At 44.5% G+C, this 14488-nt stretch overlaps 1 protein-coding gene across 8 annotated transcripts in view; it reads left to right on the top strand.

Annotated features, from left to right (window-relative positions):
- The first annotated feature begins 338 nt into the window (after positions 1–338).
- Positions 339–14488, top strand: part of FBRSL1 (fibrosin like 1) — a 754265-nt gene continuing 740115 nt past the window's right edge. For all 8 annotated transcript variants that reach the window (XM_073628367.1, XM_073628336.1, XM_073628382.1 and 5 more), the window contains exon 1: positions 339–487. The gene's annotated coding sequence lies outside the window, so the exon portion shown is untranslated. The remainder of the gene's footprint in view (positions 488–14488) is intronic.

A 14488-nucleotide genomic window follows, 5' to 3' on the forward strand; every position in this document is an offset into this window, starting at 1 on the left:
TTGGATTTTAAGAGTATTGCAGATTGATTGATCTGTTCAATCTTCCGATTGGGCAGTAGACCCATAGCACATAGGATTCTATATAAAGTGGTTCTGTGTGTGGCCACCATTAGGGTTCACTTGAGGCACCACAAACCATGTAAAACTGATATGATACACTGGAGGGAAAACTTTTCCAGAGGATTGCATGCAAATCATAGCATCTCAAGATACATATTAAAAGAAGCTGATATATTGATGATAATATATGTGTACGGGGAGGTTGTAGTCACAGGGGTAGGCTTCCTCCTCGGCCTCTCTTTCTCCTGGCTGGTAGTGGGTACATCAGTGTGATCCCCCTTCCTCCTCCTCCTCCAGGGGACGGACTTCTTTGTGAGGCTGGTGCGGCGGAGTAATCCGAGTGTTGCTCGCATTTGGCGGAGGTATCCTTTCCGTGCTCCTCTGTCAGCCCGTCCCCATAGAGACCGCCCGGAGCCGCCGCCGTGCAGTTAAGTAGCGATTTTGTGTCTGTAGGAGCGGAGAGAGGCCCTTTGTTCGGGCTGGAGGGTGGAGGGCCAAGCGGGGCCTGGAGGGAAGGAGGGCTGCCTTCCTGGGCTCACACCTTGGGCTTCTCTTTAGGGAGGAGGAGGAGGAAGGGGGGGTGATGAGGGATCAATATGAACACACGGTGTGTGGCATGTGTCATGGTGTGTTTATGGGAGAGCTGCGATTACACTCCTGACCGGAAGAGCTTGCAATCAGTTGTGTGCTCTACTATACACATGACACTTCCAGATTGGATTGTGACCAGGCTGTCTGTGTGATCCCCTCCTATAGATCTGACGGGGATCTATGCATGTGTTATCCCCTCCTATAGGTATGATATAGATCTGTGGAATAGTGATCCCCTCCTATAGATCTGTGGAATAGTGATCTCCTCCTGTAGATCTGTGGAATAGTGATCTCCTCCTATAGATCTGTAGACGAGTGATCCCCTCCTATAGATCTGTGGATGAGTGACCCCCTCCTATAGATCTGTGGATGAGTGATCCCCTCCTATAGATCTGTGGATGAGTGACCCCCTCCTATAGATCTGTGGATGAGTGATCCCCTCCTATAGATCTGTGGAATAGTGACCCCCTCCTATAGATCTGTGGAATAGTGATCCCCTCCTATAGATCTGTAGAATAGTGACCCCCTCCTATAGATCTGTGGATGAGTGACCCCCTCCTATAGATCTGTGGATGAGTGACCCTCTCCTATAGATCTGTGGATGAGTGACCCCCTCCTATAGATCTGTGGATGAGTGATCCCCTCCTATAGATATGACATAGATCTGTGGAAGAATGATCCCCTCCTATAGATCTGTGGAAAAGTGATCTCCTCCTATAGATATGACATAGATCTGTGGAAGAATGATCCCCTCCTATAGATCTGTGGAAGAGTGATCCCCTCCTATAGATATGACATAGATCTGTGGAAGAATGATCCCCTCCTATAGATCTGTGGAAGAATGATCCCCTCCTATAGATCTGTGGAAGAGTGATCTCCTCCTATAGATCTGTGGAATAGTGATCTCCTCCTATAGATCTGTAGACTAGTGATCCCCTCCTATAGATCTGTGGATGAGTGACCCCCTCCTATAGATCTGTGGATGAGTGACCCCCTCCTATAGATCTGTGGATGAGTGATCCTCTCCTATAGGTCTGTGGATGAGTGATCCCCTCCTATAGATATGACATAGATCTGTGGAAGAATGATCCCCTCCTATAGATCTGTGGAAGAGTGATCTCCTCCTATAGATATGACATAGATCTGTGGAAGAATGATCCCCTCCTATAGATCTGTGGAAGAGTGATCCCCTCCTATAGATATGACATAGATCTGTGGAAGAATGATCCCCTCCTATAGATCTGTGGAAGAGTGATCTCCTCCTATAGATCTGTGGAAGAGTGATCCCCTCCTATAGATCTGTGGATGAGTGATCCCCTCCTATAGGTCTGTGGATGGGTGATCCCCTCCTATAGATATGACATAGATCTGTGGAAGAGTGATCTCCTCCTATAGATTTGTGCAATAGTGATCCCCTCCTATAGATCTGTGGAAGAGTGATCTCCTCCTATAGATCTGTAGATTAGTGATCCCCTCCTATAGATCTGTGGATGAGTGATCCCCTCCTATAGATCTGTGGATGAGTGATCCCCTCCTATAGGTCTGTGGATGGGTGATCCCCTCCTATAGATATGACATAGATCTGTGGAAGAGTGATCCCCTCCTATAGATCTGTGGAAGAGTGATCCCCTCCTATAGATCTGTGGAAGAGTGATCCCCTCCTATAGATATGACATAGATCTGTGGAATAGTGATCCCCTCCTATAGATCTGTGGAAGAGTAATCCCCTCCTATAGATCTGTGGAATAGTGCTCTCCTCCTACAGATCTGTGGAAGCGTGATCTCCTCCTACAGATCTGCGGAAGAGTGATCCCCTCCTATAGATCTGTGGAAGAGTGATCTCCTCCTATAGATCTGACAGGGACCTCACGTGTGTGCTCTCCTCCTATGGATCTGATAGAGATGTGTTATCCCCTGCTATAGATCTCGGGATCTGTGATCTCCTTGTATAGCTCTGAGGGACTTCTGATGTGTGATCCCCTTCTATGAATCTGGCAGTGATGTGTGATCCCCCCTCCTATAGATCTTAGGATTTGTGATCCCCCTCCTATAGGTCTCAGGATGTGTGATCCCCTTGTATAGATCTGAGGGATCTCTGATGTGTGATCCCCTTTTATGTATCTTTAAACGTGTGAGGTGTTGCAGCTTGTGTTCACAAGGACAATAAGAATAGACTTTCCAAAGACTAAAGTCCACTCTGTGCAGGCTGGATCACCTCTGTTTACATACACCATGTTTGTATATGTGCACAGCACAAAGTCAAGGGCATGGGATCCACTACACACAGACTGCAGGGAAGGTACTTGTAGATCATACACTGCCTATATAGTGTGTATCATACATTGATTTGGAGTAGTAGAACTGACAGGTGTCATCTCCCTTCAAGCAAGGGCCAATATTTATTAAGGCCCATTCACACTATAATAATGGGCAGGCCTGCCTGGGTTTGTAATTCAAAGCACTAAGGCCTCATGTACACTGCTGCTGGTAAAAGGACGTTTAGGAGCAGCTGGGCATTTTGTTTCAGCTGCCCCTGAACTCTCCTCTATGTTATGTTATTGGTACATGTACACAGGGTCGATATAGTCGGTGAGCTTAGAAGCATTTTTTGGAACGCAAAAAAATGCATTCAGGCTGGATGTTCAGGAGCATTTGAAATGCCAAATGCTTGTAAACGCGATAAATGCTTCTAAATGCAAACGCGTCAAAATGCCACTAAACGCGGCATGTAAATGCTGCAAAACAGACGTTTTGAAAGTTGGGTACTATCTGTCAAGTTAAATCGTTCAAGAGAGGTTGTAAAAGCGTCCCGTGTACATGAAGCCTTAGGGCCCTGGGGTATTCCACACTGGATTAGTGCAGGTCACTGCTGGGACACATAGAAAACTACTGTATTTTTTTTTCTATGTGCCATGGTCCCAATGCAGCCAGGAAGAGTGGTGAGTGCATTTTAGCACAGTGTATTGGAAAGCACCACTTTTACCGCAGTCCACCGTGCTGCTGATTGGAGCGAAGTGTTGCTTTGTGCCACAGAGTTAACTTTTGCAGAAAAAATGTACAGGTGAACTAACACCATACACCCTTCACACCCACCAACCCTCTGGGCCCCACTGTACTTACCTCCAGTGATGCTGAGCTGTCAGTGTCCTTGCAGTGGTCCGAGGATTTAAAATCCCTGCTCTTCTCTGTGGAGTGCTTCCAGGACAGACCAGAGCGATTCTGATTGGACAGCACCTGCACAGTGAATCACTTTGCTCTGTCCCAGAAGCAATGCATGGAAAAGAGCAGGAATTTCCAATACTCAGATTACAGGAGTGGCTGTGGGGACACTAACCACTTAACATCAACAGGGGTAAGTACAGTGGGGACAGGGGGATGTGAAGGGTGTTCGGTGTTCGCTCATTTGTTACATTTTTTTATTGAGGGGAACTAACTCTTTAAAATAAAGTTTAACCCATTTACCACTGCTGTGTGTGTGTGTGTGTGTGTGTGTATATGTATGTGTGTGTGTGTATATATATAGATATTTATAGAGATATCTCTCTCTCATAAGTCTTTTCCGACACACAAAGTTTGAGAGCAGGATATAAAATTTTCCGACAACAAAATCCGTTGTCGGAAATTCCGATCGTGTGTACACAAATCCTACGGACAAAGTGCCACGCATGCACAGAATAAATAAAGAGATGAAAGCTATTGGCCACTGCCCCGTTTATAGTCCCGACGTACGTGTTTTACGTCACCGCGTTTAGAACGATGGGATTTTCCGACAACTTTGTGTGACCGTGTGTATGCAAGACAAGTTTGAGCCAACATCCGTCTTAAAAAATCCTAGGATTTTGTTGTCGGAATGTCCGAACAAAGTCCGACCGCGTGTACGGGGCATTAACCTGTCTGAGCTGTCACACCAGAAAGCAGGCAGCCAATCATAGACAGTGGAGGTGTTCCCCGCCCCACAGCTGCACCTATGAAAGGGGCGTGATATGCATAGATTGCGGTGCAGGGAATGCCTCATCTGCCAACCATTGGCTGTCAACTGCAGCAGGTTTCTGGTGGGATAGCTCTGGTGGATTCAGACTTGTGTCCGAACCCACCTGTGCTCATCACTACTGGCCAACCACTGCATGTATGTGTTGCTGTGTAGGTCTAGGTCACGCTCCGTCGCGCCCCCAGAAATGTAACCGAGCTGTCACAGGCACATGCTCCTGATCAGCACCTGGTAGGATGGCCTCCTGATGACATCAATACTGCAGCAAGATTGGGAGCTCCTCCTACTGGACTTTAGCTGGGCTGCTCCTGGCATAAAAGGGTTAGAAAAAAAAAATTGTAACCAGTGCACTGAAACACACATCGCACTTGAGCCTCACTGTCCATGAACTGACAGCAGCACGTTTTTGCACATAGTGCTATGGAAACGAGCTCCTAGGGCCCACTCATATTATTTCATTAGGCTGAACTAATCAGCTTGGCCCAACACAGCGGTTGATTTACTAAAGGCAAAAAGTCTGTGCACTTTGCAGTTGCTCCAGAGCTTAGTAAATGGGGCAAGGCTTCACTTTGCAAAGTGCGATTGCTCCAGAGCTTAGTAAATGAGGCAAGGCTTCACTTTGCAAAGAATACCCGATCATGTGCAAGAAACATAAAAAAAACCCTGCATTTTTGCTTGCACATGATTGGATGATGAAAGTCAGCAGAGCTTCTGCTCATTTTACTAAGCTCTGGAGTGCACAGACTTTTTTCCTTTAGTAAATCAACCTTGCAGTCTCCTAGAAGCCAGCAGCATTTTTGCAGAAAAAATGCCTGACGCTTGTAAAAGTGTCTAAAGCTTTTAGGAGCTTTTACAAGCATCAAGCTCTTGGGCATTCATTCATTTCATTGGCCAAAAGAAACAATTTATTCTGCCCATTGAAATTAGTTGGTGCTCAAGCACTAAACGCGCCTAGCAGCTTTTAGTAGCATAAATTTTTTTTTTGCCCAAACTTTACTGCTCCTGGACGCACTGGCACGAAACGCTGCTAAAAGCCTATGGGTGTATGAACACATAGACTAACACGTAGGAGAGTTTAAAAAAAAAAACAAAAAACGCCTGACGCCCCTAGGAGCAGCTGTAAAAAGTCCAGTGTGCATGAGGCCTTACCAGTTAATAGTGAAAACTGGACAAAACTACATTCTAATGCCGCGTACACACGACCGGACTTTACGGCATACTTTGCCCAGCAGACTTTTCGACGGACTTTACAAATGAACGGACTTTCCTACACACGATCAACCAAAGTCCGCCAGATTCGAACGTGATGACGTACGACCAGACTAAAACAAGGAAGTTCATAGCCAGTAGCCAATAGCTGCCCTAGTGTCGGTTTTTGTCCGTCGGACTAGCATACAGACGAGCGGACTTTTCGACCGGACTAGAGTCCGTCGGATAGATTTGAAACATGTTTCAAATCTAAGTCTGTCAAACTTTTGAGAAAACAAAGTCCGCTGGAGCCCACACACGATCAAATTGTCCAACGAAATCCGGTACGCCGGACCAAGTATGCTGTAAAGTCCGATCGTGTGTACACGGCATAGGCTTTATTTAGGACTTGCATTAAATCTGGTCTGCTAACCATCCTATAAATGTGAAGTGATTTAGAAGCCTAGGAAAGGAGGCTTTATTAGACCAGGTAGATCACTCTTGTTGTCTTTAACCACTTGCCGCCTGCCCTATTACAGAATGACAGTGGCAAAGTGGTTTGATATTCCTGATCGGACGTCATATGACGTGATCAGGAATATCGAGCCGCTGCGCGCCTAGGTAAAGAGTCCTCGACGGAGACTCTTTACCACGTGATCAGCCGTGTCCAATCACGGCTGATCACGATGTAAATAGAAAGAGCCGGTGATCGGCATTTCCTCACTCGTGTCTGACAGACGCGAGTAGAGGAGAGCCAATCGGCTCCTCTCCTGACAGGGGGGGTCTGTGCTGATTGTTTATCAGCACAGCCCCCCCCCTCGGATCCCGCCCAGGACCACCAGGGAAGCGATCCACACTGGACCACCAGGTATGCCCCTAGACCACCAGGGAAATGCCACTGTGTGCCCAGGCAGCTGCCAGACAGTGCCCACTTCAATGCCTACCACTGCCAGTGCCACCAAGGATGCCCATCAGTGCCTCATATCAGTGCCGAATATCAGCGCCCATCAGTGCTCAGCAGTGCCGCCTATCAGTGCCCAGCAGTGCCGCCTATCAGAGCCACCCTATCATTGCCCAGCAGTGCCGCCTTTCATTGCCCATCAGTGTCGCCTATCAGTGCCCATCAGTGCCAACCAGTGCCACCCAGTGCCACCCATCAGTGCTGCATATGAGTGCCACCCATCAGTGCTGCCTACCAGTGCCCATCAGTGCCGCATATCAGTGCCCATCGTCAGTGCCCGCTCATTGGTGCCACCTCATCGGTGCCGCCTTATCAGTGCCCATCAGTGAAAGAGAAAACTTATTTACAATTTTTTTTAACAGAAACAAAAGCAAAACTTTTACTTTTTTCAAAATTTTCGGTCTTTTTTTATTTGTTTAGCAAAAAATAAAAACCGCAGAGGTGATCAAATACCACCAAAAGAAAGCTCTATTTGTGGGAACAAAATGATAAAAATTTAGTTTGGGCACAGTGTAGCATGACCGCGCAATTGTCATTCAAACTGCGACAGCGCTGAAAGCTGAAAATTGGTCTGGGCAGGAAGGTGTCTAAGTGCCCTGTATTGAAGTGGTTAAATAATGTTGCACTTTTAAGTGAACTTATCTATGTAGTGAGAGGTCCAACAAAATGAGATCTTGGAGTTGTCCACTGGCTTCTAAGACCCCGTTCACATCTATGAAAACCGCATGCTTTGTTGTACATACCTTTTTATGTGTGGGTCCTCAATGTACCAGAAAAAGGAACATAAACAAGATATACATGTACTTAAATCCCAATAGCTTGTACATGTATATAATCTATCAGGTGCTAAAGGGGTTTGACCACATTAACACAAGAAATTCTGGATGAACCCTCTATACAGGGCTATACAACCTTTCTAGCAAACTGCTATACAAAAACAGTTCACACATTTTGCAATACATGTTTAAACTGGCCAACAGCATCAAAGTAATCCCTCTGTGGCCAGTCCTACTCTGCTCTGCAAATGTAAATGCTACTTCAAACAGTGTGCAGAGGGTTTATAAAGAGAAAGGAGCATGGTGCTTTATTTGTTCCATTGCAATGCTGCACAGATGTGTACTGATGTATGCCTTGTGGGTCATGTGTGTTTTTAGCTATGTGGATGTGTGTTGGAGCATTAGAAATTAATGTTGGCATCTCAAATACACATGCACAACATGTGTACACAATACATGTCAATGCAAATTACATAGGTGTGAACGGGGGCCTAAGGAACTCCAAAACATCTGGCTCTGTTCTCTGCAAATTGCATTCTCTATGATACAAGATGTAAAATAAAGGAGAGCAGGAGAGTCTTGTAATTGTCATAGTGGGATTACAGACCTCGGGACTTCAGAGACCTCAATTCCACAATTCCTGGGAAATGTAAGACACTTCCTCTGCCTCTTCTAAAACTAAAGTATTTATTTTGCATGGAATAACTCTTTTTAATATGCTTTTTCATTAATCAGTGCAAAACTATGTAAGCAAAATCCAGTAAGCCATAACACCCAATCAGAGTTCACTTTACTGAAGCCAGACCAGTAGAAATAAATTCTGATTTAGTGCTATGGACTTTGCTCGTAGCATGGTGTTCTCTGGGCTTTTTTGTTGAATGTGAACGTTTTGCTGAGAAAAATACGTGGGCCGCTATTGCAGACCAGCTTCTGAAAATGCTAGGTTTCTGGTTACTATGGTGACCCTCTGGATTCACTAACCCAGGACAAGAATGTTGATCAGAAAAGGCAGAGTAAAGTCTGAACGTTTTTCTTGGTTAGTGATTCAAAGTTCTAAAAAAAGGGCCATTTTTTTGCAAGCCCCCCAACATTAATGGCTTTAAAAAGCGATTTGTAAACAAACATGACAACCCCCCCCCCCATTTTTTTTTTTTTTTTTACCGAAATCCCATGGTTTTGAGCACCCAGCTATCCTAGGAGGCAGCGATTAAGCATGGTGTTGTCACCCTTGGTGCCCTAGAAGCAGGGACTTGCAAAAAAGTGGACCTTCTGATTGGCATGGAAGGTCCGCTTTAAGTCAGAGGGTCAGCCAGGCAACTAGCATTTAAAGAACATGAAGGCAGTGTGGCAGCATGTTTCTCCAGGAAAGGGTTCCATTAATTCTTTTAAACCTGTGTAAAAAAGCACAGATGTGCAGTAAGACATAGTAAGCATTCAGAAATCAGTGTTCAATAGTCTGCACACTGTTGAATCCTGAATGGTTAATATGGACTATAGCAAAGTATTGTTTATATCCTAATTTTTCTCCTGATGTTATTTACCGTTCTGGTGCCTTGTTGTGTGTACAGAAAAGGGTTTCTGGAAGGAGAAAGTGTCCATACTGTCAGATTCTGAAGTGGAGATAGTTCTTATTTTATTAAAATCTAACTTTGATAGCTGAAAGTATCATACTGTAAGAGTAAAAATGTATCGTATAGTCTTGGAAGTGAAAGATACTTGCAATGTACATAATCTAATCATTAACCCCTCCCCCGGGGACACAGTCTTTTTGTCATGCATGTGACTATAAACTTGCAGTAAAGTGACGACAGCCCATAGACAGTTACAAGCCTGAGCCTTGACATGCAATCCCTTTTATTACAGGGAAAGTCATCATGTGACTTTGGGCATTTGAATGAATAGGGTAACCATTGTCTATGAACAAAGCTGTCACTGTGTTGAAAACGCTGTTTTTGATGAAGATAGTTTAGTTATTTCTTTTATGCTGAGAACAGGGGAATAGCTTTTACACAGCGCTTCTTACTGATTATTGATAACTGCATCACAAAGCAAAACACATGCATTAACCCTGCAGTTAAAAAATCCGTCCCCGGAGTGTACACTGATTTTGGGTCTGTGACTCTAAATAGGTCCGCTTCACTGCTAGTATGTAGACCTCGAGTCAGGGAATGGCAGCGTTCATCAGAGTCTTCTCACCCAGGGGTGTTTCTTTGGAACGTGTTTGTATGTATATGTCTACTCAGTCGTATTCCAACACTTGTCCAGCATGTTATATGCTTGAGAGCCGTTCCCATAGAATTTTCTTGGCAAATTTTTTATGAGGTTGGTCGCCAGCTCTTTTCTCCAGCTTCCCCGATTGCCTTGGCTTGGCACCAGAATACGGAATGTGATAACACATATGCATAGCCAGATTTGTACACACATACTAAGGCCAATTTAGAGTAAACGTCATGATAGAAGCACTGGGACTGCCATTGCTGCTGTGTGATCTGAAACTGCTGTTGACTGGAGGTTATCCCCAGCCCCGTCTTCCGTACTTTGAGTGACTGACCTGGAATAAGAGCGCGGATCAGAAAAGTTAGAGGTCTTTATCTTCACACGTGTACCCAGTCAGTGGCTCTGTTGACGCCAGAGAAACAACATGATGGCCATAAAAATGCTATTTGCATGGCTGTCTCAAGGTTTTCTTCCTTTTAAAGGCAAAGTTCACCTTTTTTTTTCTAAATTCCAGCTCCCCTATGCACCAGTATAGCATTCATGTACTTTTTTTGCAAAAATATCAAAGCTTTTTATAAAATCTACAGACACGTACCTTGCTGTCCTCCATCCATGATTCCAAACGTATCTATAGCTTCTGTCTTACGTCCTTACAGACTGTAGGTCATGACACAGGAAGGAGTTGACCAGCTGACCTCATTAGCACACACCCTGCATCATCCACCCACCCACTCCCAGCTGCTCGTTTTTTTAAATTAAATGCAATCAATGATCACCCTTCTCACTAAATACACAGATTGCAGAATGTATGGCCATCTTTATACAAGTACATAGAAGGGAGTGGACAGAAAACACTCAGCTGTCAAGGCCTGTTCATATCTCTGCATAGCCGGAACTCGCATTCCCACATGCGTTTTTTTTTAGTCAGGTGGGGAGGTGTTTTTTGAGAATTTTCACTAATCACACATAGGGAAGCCGATCCACCTGAATGTGCTGCCCTACACACAGCAATCTCCCCAAAGAAGCTTCAAGACTTTTTTTTTTTTTTAGAGTGGAGCTTGGTGCGTTTTTTACTGCAGCGCATTTCTGAAATGGAAGGAAAACGCACAGATGTGAATGGAGCCTCATTGTTCTTGTGTTATCGCACCAATTTCACTTTCAGGCCCCATTCGCATCTAGCATGGTCGGAGCGCACATTTTGTGTCTCGTTTTTCCTGTGACATACATAGGGCAGCCTGCTGATTTAAATGGGCTGTGCTATATGTGGCTTATGGGACATGTTAGCTTTTTATGGGTTGCGTGTTTTTTACTGTGCGTAATTTTTTTTTTTTACTGTGCAGGATTTGCCACTCGTTTTTTCACATGGCAAAATGTGTGTTTGCTTCCGTGTTTGGTGTGCCGTTACCAATTAATGGCACTGAAAGCGCAACTAGTAATTTTAGGTGTATAAAGGTGGCCATACACTATACAATCTGATTTTGGTAATCAGAGGTGGCCATACACTATACAATCACACATTTTGGCATGTGAAAAAAAACGAATGGCAAATGCGGCAAAATGCACAGTAAAAAACACGCAACCCACAAAAAGCCAACATGTCCCATAAGCCACATATAGCACAGCCCATTTAAATCAACAGGCTGCCCTATGCGTGTCACAGGAAAAACGAGCCACAAAACATTCACTCCCACTATACTAGATGAGAATGGGGCCTGAAAGTAAATTTAATGCGATAACACAAGAACAATGAGGCTCCATTCACATCTGTGCGTTTCCTTGCATTTCAGAAATGTGCTGAACCAAAAATTGCAGTAAAAAATGCACAAAGCTCCGCTCTAAAAAAAAAAAAAAAAAAAAAAAAAAAAAAAGTCCTGAAGCTTCTTGAGGCGATTGCGGTGTGTAGGGCAGCACATTCAGGTGGATGGGCTGCCCTATGTGTTCTATGAGTGAAAATGCTCCAAAACGCCTCCCCACCTCGCTAAAGGAAAAAAAAAGCATGTGGGAATGCGAGTTCCCGCTATGCAGAGATGTGAACGGGGCTTGACAGCTGAGTGTTTTCTGTCCACTCCCTTCTATGTACTTGTATAAAGATGGCCATACACTATGCAATCTGATTTGTATTTAGTGAGAAGGGTGACTAAAAAAAAATGCAGATAGCCAGGCAGCTAGCACTTTAAGAAAGAGGTAATCGGTGGAAGTCTAAGTACTTCTTCATGACAGTTACCAGTCAGGATAGAAATATGAGCGGTGACACTGCTGATCTGTTTTTGAAGGAGCGGGTTCAATGTCTGTCATCCTCATGCTTGCTTTACTACTCAGCAATTCAAAGAACTGGAACAAGTATTATAAAGACACTCTGCAGGGCAAAGTGATAGTGTCTGTGAGCCCCCCCATACCTGTGCTTCTATGCTGCTTCTTCCATAGCCAAACAACCAATTGCTATACCCAAGCACACTTGACCAAGGAAATGCCATTACTGGCCCCCCAGGTGTCTAATGCCAGTGATTTCAGTGTCGCCTCTGAGGAGGAAGGAGTGGTAAGGTGGGTATAAGGGGCTTGGGGACATCTTTACGCTCTCCATACACGAAGTGAATTTTGGCTTTTTTACTGGCCAAAATCCACTCAGTGGGTGGCCCTCTTGGCTGCCCAACATCCCTCCATTGAAAAGGAGCTTTCCTTGACATTATCTTTCAAATTTGCTTTTGGATGGCCAATGATCTGGCTGAACCCCCAGATGTGAATAGTCCTTGATGATCGGCAGTTGTAGTAAGCAACCAAAGAATTAGAACCATGGTGGTAGTCAGTATAAAAAGTGTCAGAAAAGGGCAATTTCTGTGTAGATTTCAATTTTGTGGTCACTCAGAAATGGGGCGTGGATTGCCGTGAAACCTTCAAATATGTGTTTTCAGTTGGAAGCTGATGGAAGGCATCTAAAAATGTCACCAATCACCATGTGTATGGCAGACAACCAGGGCTCCTGTACTTTCTGGGTCCTCTGTACATTAAGCCCAAGTGCCATTTGTACAGATTTTGTACATTTTGAAGATCCTGGACATATACTGTGTGTTTGTTTTCCTGGAAGTCTGTGTACAATTGGAACATCTATTTCTTCTGTGTTTTGACTGTCAGCAATGAAAAGCTCCATTGCTGCCAAATGTCAAGCTGCTGGAATTAGTGAATTTGAATGTAATTTGTAGCTCTGCTTATAGATGTAAGATAAGTAAAACAAATGTACAGCAAGAGAGAAAACAGAAAAAAAAATCATAAATAATAATATTGAAGAAGCCAGCGCTTTCCTTTGGGATTATGCCAGCTCTGTGGGGTATTTGAAAGAGAAATTGGTACTCTTCTCATATTCCCAGTAGTGAGAGTCCCGTGAGGCAACTGTGAAGTCTTTCTCTGGAGAATCCCTGCTTTAACGCTGAAAACACAATTGCAGGCCTCTCTCTGCCTTGCTTGCTTAAACTTCAAAAGCCGCTTTTGTTTGGATAAGAATGAGAAAGGCCCTGGAGCTGGTATTTGTGCTTTTTTTTTTTTTTTTTCTTCTCTCTCTCCCCATCTCTCTCTCTTCATCACATGTCACAGTGTATCTTAACATTAGTAAAACCAACTGGTTTGATTTTTTTTTCTAGTAAATAGTGTGAATAACTCATTTTATACTAATCTTCAGGGAATTAAAATAAATGGCTTTAATCCTACCCAGCAGAACAACACAGGGTATGCAGGTTTAATGGTTTTCACTGTTTAATATACAAATAACAAAACAACAATTGTGCTATTCCTATGCGTTTTCTTCGATTTTAGGCTGATGAGTATTTTATACTGATATCCTATAATAAAAGTTTACATTTAGATGTCTTGGAACAGACCGTGTTATGTTGCATTAATTTAAAGAGAAACTTCAGCCGGGTCTGCAAACAGTAATGCAGGGTACCCAGCAGGCTGAACGAAAAAATAAGTACAAATCACCATATTAACACATTGGGCGATCTCCCGCTGAGCTGTTGTGTTCTGACATGGGGATGCGCAGCGGCTCTCCACCCAAAAGGGGAAGCTCCACTTGTCTGCCTTCTACCCCCCCGCTACATTTTGGCCCCCTCTTGGGGGGGGGGGGGTACCTGATTTTGACAGGTACCCGCTCCCACTTCCAGCTCAGTTTGCTGCGGCTTTCTGAGCCAGAAGATCAACCCCCCTCCTTCCCCCTGCAGCCTTCTGGGACACTTCACAGGTCCCAGAAGACTGCAGCCCATTCATAGAGCGCCGTAGGAAACTGGCTGTGAAGCTGCACGGCTTCACTATTGGTTTCCCTTAGTCAAGATGGCACCACCAGCACCCGATAGCCGATTAAAGGATCGGTTCGGGTGAGGACACTGCTGGATGCCTGGACAGGTAAGTGCCTTAATATTAAAAGTCAGCAGCTACAGTATTTGTAGCTGATGACTTTTATTTATTTTTATTTTTTTGGGGGGGGGGAGACTGGAGCTCCTCCTTAAGTCAGCAGCTACAAGCACTGGAGCTGCTGACTTTTACAAAACAGGCACTTACCAGTCCATGGGGTCCAGCGCTGTTTTCGTACAAGCCTGATATGCTCGCCTCTGTCTTTGGTTCTGTGCTATCATCTTGGATTTGGGAGTTGGCTGTGAATTCCTGAGTCACAGCTGGCACCCCACTGTGCATGCATGAGATGCACAGATTGGAAGAGACTGT

This window comes from Aquarana catesbeiana, linkage group LG01, assembly GCF_042186555.1.
Source record: "Aquarana catesbeiana isolate 2022-GZ linkage group LG01, ASM4218655v1, whole genome shotgun sequence".
In the NCBI taxonomy this organism is placed as follows: Eukaryota; Metazoa; Chordata; class Amphibia; order Anura; family Ranidae; genus Aquarana; species Aquarana catesbeiana.